The sequence below is a fragment of the Sceloporus occidentalis genome, unplaced genomic scaffold (genome assembly GCF_023333645.1).
Source record: "Sceloporus occidentalis isolate IW3139 unplaced genomic scaffold, rSceOcc1.0.p SCAF_262, whole genome shotgun sequence".
In the NCBI taxonomy this organism is placed as follows: Eukaryota; Metazoa; Chordata; class Lepidosauria; order Squamata; family Phrynosomatidae; genus Sceloporus; species Sceloporus occidentalis.
Window position 1 is genome coordinate 931,422 of NW_028317242.1, and position 11,787 is coordinate 943,208.

Here is an 11,787-nt window from a genome sequence, read left to right on the forward strand (position 1 = left end):
CTTATATATCTAAAAAAGGTTTCATCACCCTTTTTTGTTAACCTCTTTGTGTGTTTTGGCACATCTAACAATGCCCCTTGCCTTCCTAAACGTAGCATTGTATTTGCTCCCATCTTCCTAATTTTGAGTCTGTTTATATTTCTAAAAAGCTTGCTTTTTCTCCTTCGGTATATTATCAGAACTCAATGCAACCTCTCTCCTTTTATTAAACCACACTGATGACCAATGGAGTCTTAACGCTCTCCTACAGTAACATTTAAAATCAGGCCTCCGTTTGTAAAGACTAAATAAATCCAGCACAGCCCCCTTCCTTGCTGGCTACTCTACCAATTCCCAAAGACTCAGTCCCTGTGAGGAATTTAGGGGGTCTCCTGGCTGACCCCGCTGATTGTATTTTCCAATCCACGTTGGGGAGATCAAAGTCCCCCATAGTGATGACCTCATTTTCTATTGACATCTTAGTCGAGCTCCTCTGTATGTCCAGGGAGTCTATATACTATACCAAAGCAAACAACCACTTTCTTACTAAGTTCTAAAGTTACCCAAGCTGTCTCTAGGTTCTGCTTATTACTTTTGCATATGAATGTACTTATGTATAATAATTAACCTTTAAGCTATTTTTTACATAAAGGCCAACCCCTCCTCCTTTTCTGCCAGCTCTATCCTTTTTATATAACATGTATCATGGATGGCTACATGAAAAAGGTTATGCTATTAACGGAGGCATATATTTTAGGCATATATTTTAGACCTAAAAAGTAATTATAGATACAATTAATAGATGGTTTCCAGTGTTGGAATCAACAAGGATTGTGATATTTCCTCTTCAATAGAGTTTCAAATTTCTTTATACTAATATATATATATATATATATATATATATCCCTATACACATTGTAAAGTTTTACAGGCATCAGGATAGGAAACGATGAATGATGTTAAATGTCTGGTAATTGTCAATCGTTTTGTTTGTTACATTAAGCTTAACTTTTCCTTCGTCATACTAAATGAAGTCGACGTATGACTGTACAGACTTTGGGGATAAGTACCGGTATTTACAGTTTTAATGTTCTGCAGTTAATAAAGGCAGTAAAATAAATGGATAAATATGGAAAATTGCAAGGATGGCCATGAGTAATATTGAAATGTGTTTCTTTATAAAGCTGAAGGCTGTGGTTTTCTGTAACTTTAATACCATACACACTATTCATCTGGTAGAAATACTGTCCTCATTGTCTCTATCTGTCCCTTAATAACACAAATGTTTCATTAAAAGAATGAATAATCATAAATTAGTTTTCCCACAATACTTTCAGAAGTACAGTTTAAAGAAATTAAATGATGTCATCTATAATAATGTCACTTAATGAAAAGCCTAAAAAAAGAAGCATGTCTATGTATTATATCTGAAAAAAAACAATACCATTGGCATTGATTGATGACTTCTGTGGGATGTAGCAATGGGGACCCAAAGCTGGAATAGTCTTGGCAATTTTGTGGACATTTCTACTCAATGCTGCTTTAGCCATTCACGGTGTTGCTGGGACATTTTATTATTATTATTATTATTGTTTATTTATATAGCGCCAACAATTAAGCAGCACTTCTTACAATAAATATATATGCAGAGGTCCCAAGTCTCACAGAAATCCTGAGAATCTCCCCAAAATGCAGTTGCTTCTCCCACCTCCCTGACGCACGCGTTCACTCACCTTCACTGAGTGTTCCCCTATCTTTTCTACTGACTGCTTCCATGTCCCTGTCGCCTTTTCCACAGCTCTGTTTCCTCTTGTTCTTCTGTCTTCTTTCTTCGATCACTTCTTCCCGGTATCAGGTCTGTTAACCAGGCCCCCCAGAGTACTTTGCCAATCAGCGGAGCCTCCGCCAGCAATATTCTGACTTCCACAAAAGGCCGGAGCCACGGTGCGCTCCGCGGGGACAGCATCTCCTCCAATCGTGAGAGGTGTGCGCAGAGGCTCCGTCCCTTTTGTGTCAGTGCTCTGGGGGGGCCTGTTTAATACCTGACACTGGGGAGAACCGTATGAAAAAAAGAAGATAGAAGAAAAAGAGGAGGCAAGAGAAAAAGCAGAGCTGTAGAAATGGAGACAGGGACACAAAAGCGGTCAGCTGAGAAGGTAGATTAAGAGAGCGTGAGCGAGTGAGAGTGTGACAGAGTATGAGCAAGAGCGTGTAAGACGGCATGAGAGAGTCTGACTGAGTGTGAGCAAGAGAGCGTGAGAGTGTGACGGCATAAGAGAGTGTGACTGAGTGTGAGCAAGAGAGCGTGAGAGTGTGACAGCATGAGAGTGTGACTGAGTGTGAGCAAGAGAGCGTGAGTGTGTGAGACAGCATGAGCTTACATATCCCCAAAACAAAATAGATTCTTCATTAGACCCTAACATACGGAAATCAAATACATTATATACATAAAAGAACATTATAATAATAAATCTAAAAGTAAATTCCAGTTAAACTGATCCCAATATATTAGGACCTGGAAGGTGCTATTTGTATTTCACATGCATAAGTAATAATGTGTTTCCATGATTTGATACATTTCTTTTCCCTCTGCTGGATTCAATCTCAATAGAAGGCAACAAGTCCCCACTGTTTGTGCAATGTAATATGTGTTTTCCAGATGTTCTGAAACTTGGCCCCAGTGACAATCTAATAAAGATTCCCAAAACTAATTTCACACACAGTTGGTACAGAGGAAAGTAGAATGAAATGTCACCGCTTCATATTTCTTCATGTTTCTAAACAAAAACCACAAATAATGATTCCTTGTTATATTTAATCAATAAGAAAGCCATCTTGATTTGAAAGAAAATCTATTTTTTATCATGGATTTCCCTCTAGTGGAGAAATAAGACAATGAGAGAGTAAAATAGTCCGTGCCATTCACTACAATTGGCTCATGCAGCCGGATAGCTTCACATGTAGCTTCACATATTTATTGAATGAGCCACAATGAGAAGCAGGCATTTGTTACAGGAAATACACGCGCTTATCTATTACAAAGAACCATCGCTCCTGTGTGCATTCTATTTAAATACTTCCGCCAAACTTAAAACTGTCTACTCCCCAGAACTGTATTGTTATGCAATTACGTTAAACTTTGGACTCATTTCCCCACCCCCGGCTGCCTTTATTGAAACTGGAAGCTTAAGTATGTGAACCGCTTGCACATGCTAAGTAGCATCACTGTTAATGTCAATAAAGCATCAGCCAATCGCATCCATGCAGGCAAAACAAGGGTGGCCCGATTTCAATAGCATTCGTTAGAATGGGAGCTCTACTGAGCATGTGCAATAAGAAATGACAGATTGGCGATAGAGGGGTGCCCTGGCCCTTTAAGGCCAGCAGTCCCCTGATTATGTCATCTGTATATGCAAAGCCGCACGCCATGTTTTTATGGTCACAGTACCCAATCTGCTTCTGGCTGAGCGTGTGGCGCCGTCAGCCGGTGGGCATTTGCCCGGTGTGCCAGATTGCCAGTCCAGGCCCTGCGAGAATAATACTTAAGTATGCTTCCTGCTTTCAGTACAGGCGGGTGGGTGGAGTTAGGTAATAGAGCCTCATTTTCTAACTATGATACCCATATCTGCCAGGATCACATTTAAAATCCTCACGATAACAAATGTTCTTAACATTACCACCCCTGCTTAACGGTTCTCCCCGGTTAACGGTTATTTTTCCTGAACTCTATCCTGATACACGTGGTTAGGGCTGCAGAGGGCTTTATTAACCCCTTCGCGACCTTTGCCGGTTCAGGACCTTCATGACATGAAGGTCGCTAAATGACCTTTGACGGTCCTGAACCGTCATAAAATAAAATAAGCTTAGAAAGTGATCAACGATCACTTTCTTCGCTTAAACGGCGTTACTGTAATGCCTCGATGTCGAGGCATTCAGTAACGCCGAGATCGGCATCGGGGGCCATGTCTGGCCCCTCCCCGGGGCGTCAACAGCCGCCATACATTGTATGGCGGCGGACGCCCGTTTTAAAAGCGTTTAGGAGGCGATCGACGATCGCCTCCTAAACTTAAATGGTGTCGCTGGAATGCCTCAATCAGGAGGCATCCAGCGACACCAAACACTTACCTCTGGGTGGGCTGTGACCGCTCCGGAGAGCGGTCACAGCCGCCGCTGCCGGTGATCTTCGCCATCAAGCAAGATGGCGGCGGTCCGGGAAAATAAACAATAAAGATGATAGAGTTAGCTAGACGGTCTCCAGACCCTCTAGAGAACTCTGGCTCCACTTGCAGGTTGAATACAGGTACTGCATTCAACCATGCAAGTCAATGGAGCCCAGCTTTCTAATCACTATGTGATTAGTAAAATATTAAAAAAAAAATAAAAAATGGAAAAAAAATAAAAAAAATGTGCTAACATTTAAAAATAATTATGCAGTGATGTCACTAGATGAACCATCCAGTACATTGCAAAATGTGTAAAAAAAATATAAAAAAGTATTAAAAAGATAAAATAAAATAAAAAAATAAAGTTTATTATTTTGAGCAAGTGCTAAAATTTCTCAAAAATCTCAACAAAGAGTTAAAATAAAAGCACTTCAAATACCCAAGGGGTGTCTAATATATAAAAAAATGGCTGATGGGGTAAATTGGAGTGGCCAAGCTCAAAGATAGGGCATAGGTCCAGACTGACCAAAACGGAGAAAAAAAGCGCACTTCCCAAATGTGGCATTTTAAATCTCAAACAACCCGACAAACCCATGCATGTCGGGTATCACTGCACTCAGGAGATGTTCCTGAACACATATTGGGGGGTTGTTTGACAGTGGCATATACCAGAACCTGTATATCTATAACTAAAGTACAATTTGTGTGGAAAAAAAATAAAAAAAAAATACTATTACAAAGTTTGACAAAGTGTAGTTCTATAATTGGTGCATGGAAAGGGTTAAAATAACAGCATTTGGAATACCCTGGGGTGTCTAGTTTTCAAAAATATATGGTTTGAATGGGTTAAATTGAGTTAACCGGCTTCAAAGATATTCCAAAGAGGAGATGGAGGCAGAATGACCAAATGACCACCTGGATTACGCATGCCCCAAAAGTAGCCTTTTACCAGCCAAACAATCTGACAAACCCATGCATGTGGGGTATCGCTGTACTCAGGAGATGTTCCTGAACACATATTGGGGGGTTGTTTGACAGTGACATATACCAGAACCTGTATATCTATAACTAAAGTACAATTTGTGTGAAAAAAAATAAAAAAAAAATACTATTACAAAGTTTGACAAAGTGTAGTTCTATAATTGGTGCATGGAAAGGGTTAAAATAACAGCATTTGGAATACCCTGGGGTGTCTAGTTTTCAAAAATATATGGTTTAAATGGGTTAAATTGAGTTAACCCGCTTCAAAGATATTCCAAAGAGGAGATGGAGGCAGAATGACCAGATTTGTTAAAAAAGATTTGGAAATCATAAAACGCTGCTTGTACTTATTGCCCTATAACTTACAAAAAACAGCAAAAAAACATAAAAACATTGGGTATCTCTAAACTCAGGACAAGTAGTAGAATCTATTTAGCTAGTTTTTTTACTTGCTTTTTTAGGTGAGTAAAAGATTTTTCAAATAAAAGTCATAAAATGTGTTTTTTTTTCAATTTTTCACCATGTTTTTTTTATTTTTTTTATAGTAAATAAGATGATACGATCAAAATAATGGTATCTGAAGAAAGCCCATCTTGTCCTGAAAAAAACAATATATAACTTATGTGGGTTCACTAAATGGGTGAGGAGAAAATTACAGCTGAACACAAGCACCACAAAAGTGTCAAAACAGCTGCGGTCCCACAGGGTACAAAACGAAAAATGAGCCTGGTCCTTAAGGGGTTAAACCAAGAGTTTGTTGTTGACCCGACATTAAACATTTCACTTCCCCGATCCGAATGTATCCTGGAATTGCCAAATCCACCACACGTTCTAGTAGCGTCTCTTCATTATGCAGGGTTAGAAGAAACATTTAATCTGTCCTCATTTTAGCCTCATATTTTTTCGCCTTATATAGCTTTTTTAAACCCATTCGCACACCAAATGATGTCACTGGTTTCCTTTACCAATTCTTTTAAACTGTTCTTTGCAATGAAGACATTTTCTGGTAACATTATTACTTTATTATTGCTTTAATGGAGGATGGTAATCGCACAACGCCCTGCGCCTGCTAAATATAAAAGGGGAATTACCGCAAACGGCAAACAGATGGTTCTGATGAATCGTGCATTTGCCTGGAGTACCTCTTTCATTCTTTTTATTGTTAAATTATCTGGATTTTAAATTGTACAAATAATAAATATATATATATTTCGAATTTTAGATCGCTTTTAAAGATATTTTTTAACTAAATTATTAATATTTAATATCTTTAGAATAATGTTTCTGTCGTTTGTTTGGAGATGGTTTTTAAAACGAAAAGTATTCGGCCTAAAGGGTTAATCATTTTTATGTCTGGGTTAACATTAGAGCATTAACATGCCTCCTGACGTACAAAGAAGCTGCCATAGCACTGGGTAGAAGCGCCCTCTGGCCTGTGAGTCGCTTGGACGGTGTCTGGGCCCACACAGTATTAAAACACTAAGCCATATGCCACGCGTGGGGTATTTTTGTCACCACATTTCTGTCACAGCTGCTGTACGTTCACCCAGCTGCTGCCCTTGTCAATCTCTGGCGCTATACCGGAAGCTTCTGGAAAAGCGGAGAGATTCGCCTCTTCTCATCGCCATTGGCAGATAGGCATCACGCTTCAAGCGCCATTGGTTGATTCATCTGCCAGTCCAGTATGACCCCGCCTACCTCTGTCTAACTCCTACAACGTGCCGCAAGGTAGCCGGTGAGGACCATTTGTGACGGGTACGCGAAGCGGACAGAATGCCGGAATTTAACTGGAAGGTGAGCGATGGCACGGAAAGTACGTGCGAGCGGTCACGTGGTGAGGGGGGGGGACCTGAACTGTTACTGAATCGTTAAAAGGCAGATAACGGGTTAACTCCGATATACAGCCATTCTAACAGTGAAATCATTAATTAACGGAGCTCCACGGAGAGCAACTATCCCACATATACGGGACTGCCTGTTTTGTCTCATAATAATACAGGCCTGGTCACCATGGCCTGTAAACCTCTGAAGCTTCAGTGTTCTAGCATTCTGGGACCTGGTTCTACTGCCTTATTTCTCCCCATAAGGGTGAGGGCCTTGCCTCCTTGTCAATGAAAACGACCACTGCTGAATGTAACACTTGAGATCTAAAAAGCAATTCCATGGCGTAATAATTATATTGTCCCATTTATAACTTTTCTGGGAAAGCTTGCCACATGACACAGAACTAAGCACTGATAGGCTGTTGCCATAGATGCTGAAAAGGCTTTGTTGCTTTTTTGTGTTTTGTGTGAAACCTTCACAGAATAGAAAATGACAGATCTGCTAAAGTTCGGTTGTTGCGGTTAATGAGAACTAATGTTTTGTGTAAGTGGAACTGCGCCTTTGCTAAGTGTACATTTAATGCGGTTCTGCTCTCCCATTCATTAAAAAAAAAGGAAAATACACACAGTAACATAGTAACTTAGCCTGACCGTTTCTAGTTTGACCGTTCTACCGATCCTTCCTGCTTTAGATCCAAAGAATGGGTTAATATGTTTAAAGTAATGGGATAGCTGCTGATCTACTTCAAACTTTCTAACCAAACTGCCCAATCCAAGTTTAAGTTTAAAGACTAATTGAGCGTTAGAACCCCTTTTGCAATTATGTTACAGCCAGAAATCTCCTTGTTTTCCATGAAAACAGTGGTGACCCCAAACTTTTGCATGGTAATGTATATAGGGTCCCTCTTCCCAGATGTTTTATACTCATGCAGGGAGAGCGTTGGCCTGTAATGTCTGTTTTTCTACACAGTTTTTGCTTTGCCTTATGCCTTTTTTCACTGAAATTAGTCCACTTTCCTATGCATGCGCAGAGGCTTTGGGGTTGCACTGGAACTTTAGAGAAACTCTGGCATTCAAATTGGGGGCGTAAGCAGATAAACGGCTTGTTGCTTTTCTTACTCCAGGTTTTGGATAATTTTCCGTTGCTGCTCTATATCTTGGCTGCCAAGACCGTGTTACTGTGCCTGGCGTTTGCTGGAGTCAAAATATACCAGAGTAAAAGAATCGAAGCCAAATTAAAACGTGAACGAGAAGAGAGACTTAAAAAAGAGGCAGAAAAGGAGGAGGAGGCTGATAAAAAGGAAGACTAAGGTATGCCGTTTGGAACTCGCTTACTGTACGCCGTTTCATACTTTGCCGAGACTTAACTAAGGTAAAGCAGGGCTGCTACCACTGAACATCCTGCTGTGAACCGGAACTTTCGCACTTTAAGCGTAGACCTGCAGACCGGGGCACGGTCATCACACCTTGGCTCCTCTGCCATCGTTGCTTGAGCTGCGTACCGCCTTATACATTGGTTGAGCTTTGCACCGGGTGGAATGAGACCTACCTGAGAGGTCCACCCTCTGACAAGCGTTGCAGTCCTGTATGACTTATATGATACGTGGCTGCCACAGTAGACCCAGAATGTCAGCCGTATCTTGTACGTGGAGGCACATCCACGGTCCCTTTTTCTGTAGATGCGGCCGGCTGCTGTTTTCTCTCTTCCCCTGTGCCCTGGAGAGTCTCGTTAAAGAGGAGAGCCTCACGTTCACTGTCGTAAAATGCTGCTGTTATAAAAATTATCTTGTATGTAATATATGTCTAATATGGCATAAAAGTCCCCACCCACCTTCATTTATCCAGTAGATGTCCATTTGTGTAGTGTGCACACGCAGTCAACGCACGAGGCATACACGCCAAGCGGTTAAATTCCATAATCTTGCTAAAAAAAATTTAAATGTTGGTAAAAAAAAAAAAATGTATTTCCGCAAGTATGCCAACCTTTTGTACGTCTGGCGCGTATGTTGTTGATGCCTACAACTCCCATCACACTCCTCATTCTGGCTTTGGGTGCTGTATATACAAAACATTTTTAATGTTTGTGTGTCATTTGTTTAATTGGCTATAGAGGGTTTTAGAGTAACAGGGTCAACTGTGATATAACAGTCATTGGCCACTGCATGTGGATTAGCCATTTTTTTTCAAGCATCCTAGCCATCTGATCTCTTGTAAACATTGCAGACAGACACCCCAAGCTGCCATCATATACCACACTGTCCCTCTTTTTCTTACGACCTACACGGTAGGCACACTATTTATGAACAGTGTGACAGAATGACCTGTCATAGAGGGCCCCAAGGTAGTCAGAGATGGCTCCAGCCTGGCTGCCAAACAAAGATTGCACAGGCAGGAACTCCATTGTTAAACTAATCCTATTGACGGGATGGCTGCCAGGGGGATATTCAGTAGCTAAAGGGGATTAAAGGTTGGGTTGTCTACCTGTTTATCAATGGTAATTTATGTTAATGAAGTTCTGTGGCTATAGGAGTCTGTTTTACAACAATAAACTGTTCATTCCTGCTGTACTCCATTCAAGGTAGTTGTGTCTACTTATTGGGTACACATAGCAGAGTTCCAAGGTGCGCATGCTGACTGGTGCTGGAAGTGATTCCGGGGACAACAGGAGGATACATGTGGGTGATCTCTGGGAGTTACTACAGCTCTCTTGGTGAACCTGTTACAAACAGCTTTCCAAAAGCAGTCTTACTGGTGATATGTTTGTCTAAACTATAGAAAAACTAGATTTTATGCACAAAACCAATAATTTATTTATTTTTAATTTTTTTTGCAGGTCCTGTCTGCTGTTTGGCTGAAAATGTACGGCCCTCTTCTGCTGTGTTGATGACGAAGCTGTGTTGTTTCAGAAAATACAAACTGTTAATTTATGTATTTATACAGTTTTAATATTGTGAACTATTTTACACAATAAATTTTTTTAATGAAGTCACCTAAAACATTGTTTGCATGTGTCCAGCAACATCTCCCGAGTACAGTGATACGCATGGGTTTGTTTTGGCTGGGGGCTGAAAGGTCACATTTGGGAAGCTGTATTTTTTTTTTGGAATTTTGACATCTATTTGAGACGTCTTTGAACCCGGCCAATTCGATGTACCCCGTCAAAGCTCAGTTCTCAGGAGGGTCTGGAGAGGCCAGCGCCAAATTTAGTATGCCCCACGTTGATGCTCAATGGAGTGACTGGGGGGGGCGCCCTGCACTCTCGGTGTTGCTGAATGGCTCGACATCAAGGCATTACAGCGACACCATTTCGCGGAAGAGATCGTTAACTGTCATCACGCTGTTTTCCCGCCTGGCACATCAATTGTCGTCAAGGGGTTAACTGACTGTTAACAGAATCAAGAATAAGCGATTATTTGTGCACATTTAACAGAAGTATTTGCTACAAGCAATGACCTTTAAATATTTAACTGAATCTCCCGTTGAGAGCCCTGTGGGATGACTTCTTAATTGCTGCCTCAGTAGTAAATGGGGGGTTTTCCAGGCGCCTGTTAAAAATCCTTCTATGTTCATTTTCCAAGATCCTTCCTACAGGCCAACTACCCTCACAGGGCATTTCCCCGGAGATTAGTCCGCTACTGCCGTGGAATAAACTTGGTGTAAAAACTGACATGTTAGAGAGAAAATACGTTAATGATGTTTTAATACGAGTGATTTATTTTGCTTTATCTGAACGGTGGGGAACTTAAAGAATAAATTTTGCATAACTAAATTAATTGAATAAAGCTTTAGATCTCCGCTCATGCATCATCAGAAATATCTAAACATTAACCGTGTGGCAGCTGCGACCTGTGTCTCTTCGACAGGGGAGCAGCAAGTAATTACCACGCTCTTCTCCGATGGGGAGATTCATGATAAATGGACCATTGCCTTGAGGACTGGGTTGGGGAAATAATCAACTTTCTGTCCTGACGGGTTTTTTTCCTCCCCATACCAAAACCCTAACAGTGTAGTGTTAACTTGAAGAGCTAACTCTAATGAAGTTCAGGAAGAGTTTCTCACAAGTTACGGTCCATGAGGGCACTTTTCAGCCATAATCCTCCATGCTGCTCCAGGTCCTGCAAAGTGATGGGGTGCGACCTTTGACCTTGTCTCTGACCTCGAAGTCCATAGCTATGGATCAGCAAAATGACCCTGCACAGAAGACATCCACCGTATTCAAGTAAATAAATAAAAAAAACTGTCTATTATTACCCTTTATTTATATAGCGCTAACAATTCCCGCAGGTCTTCTCACAGTCCATACATTCTAAGGGTCTGACGAGCCTAGAACTGACAGACGAATACAAACCAATACATTATGGCTTGGCTCACAAGCTTACAATCTATCCCCGAGGGTATTCTGTAGAACCTCCAACTAGGCCGCCGGCTCCCAGGTCTACCATGGTTTATAGTTCTATATAAATATATAATATAATCTGCTCAATATGAGGATACGGGCCGCCCTATATTTTTCCACATAGACCAGACAGACCAACAATTTAACATCGAAAATTAAGGTGACTTTAGTGATTTTACTCAATGTCTTTGTTTTTCGCTTCACACACAAGCGCAAATCACAATTAACTTCCTCAAAAATTCTCCGTATTAAACGATGAAAGTCCTCGAACTTCACGTCCGCATCTTCCGTACGGCGTACATGCGTTCCACCGCGACACTACCGTATTGTATTCCGTGACCTGTCATACTCGCGCGCCGCTGTCATCCTGCGCATGCGCACTTGCGTGACATTCAGCCTTCTACGTCTCGACGCCGCTGACGCATAACGTGACCCGGCTCGTGGG

The 11,787-nt window shown here is 41.2% G+C and overlaps 1 pseudogene; it reads left to right on the forward strand.

Moving 5' to 3' along the window:
- Nucleotides 1-6,924: 6,924 nt before the first annotated feature.
- Nucleotides 6,925-8,256, forward strand: LOC149275858 (small integral membrane protein 11 pseudogene; annotated as a pseudogene).
- Nucleotides 8,257-11,787: the final 3,531 nt, after the last annotated feature.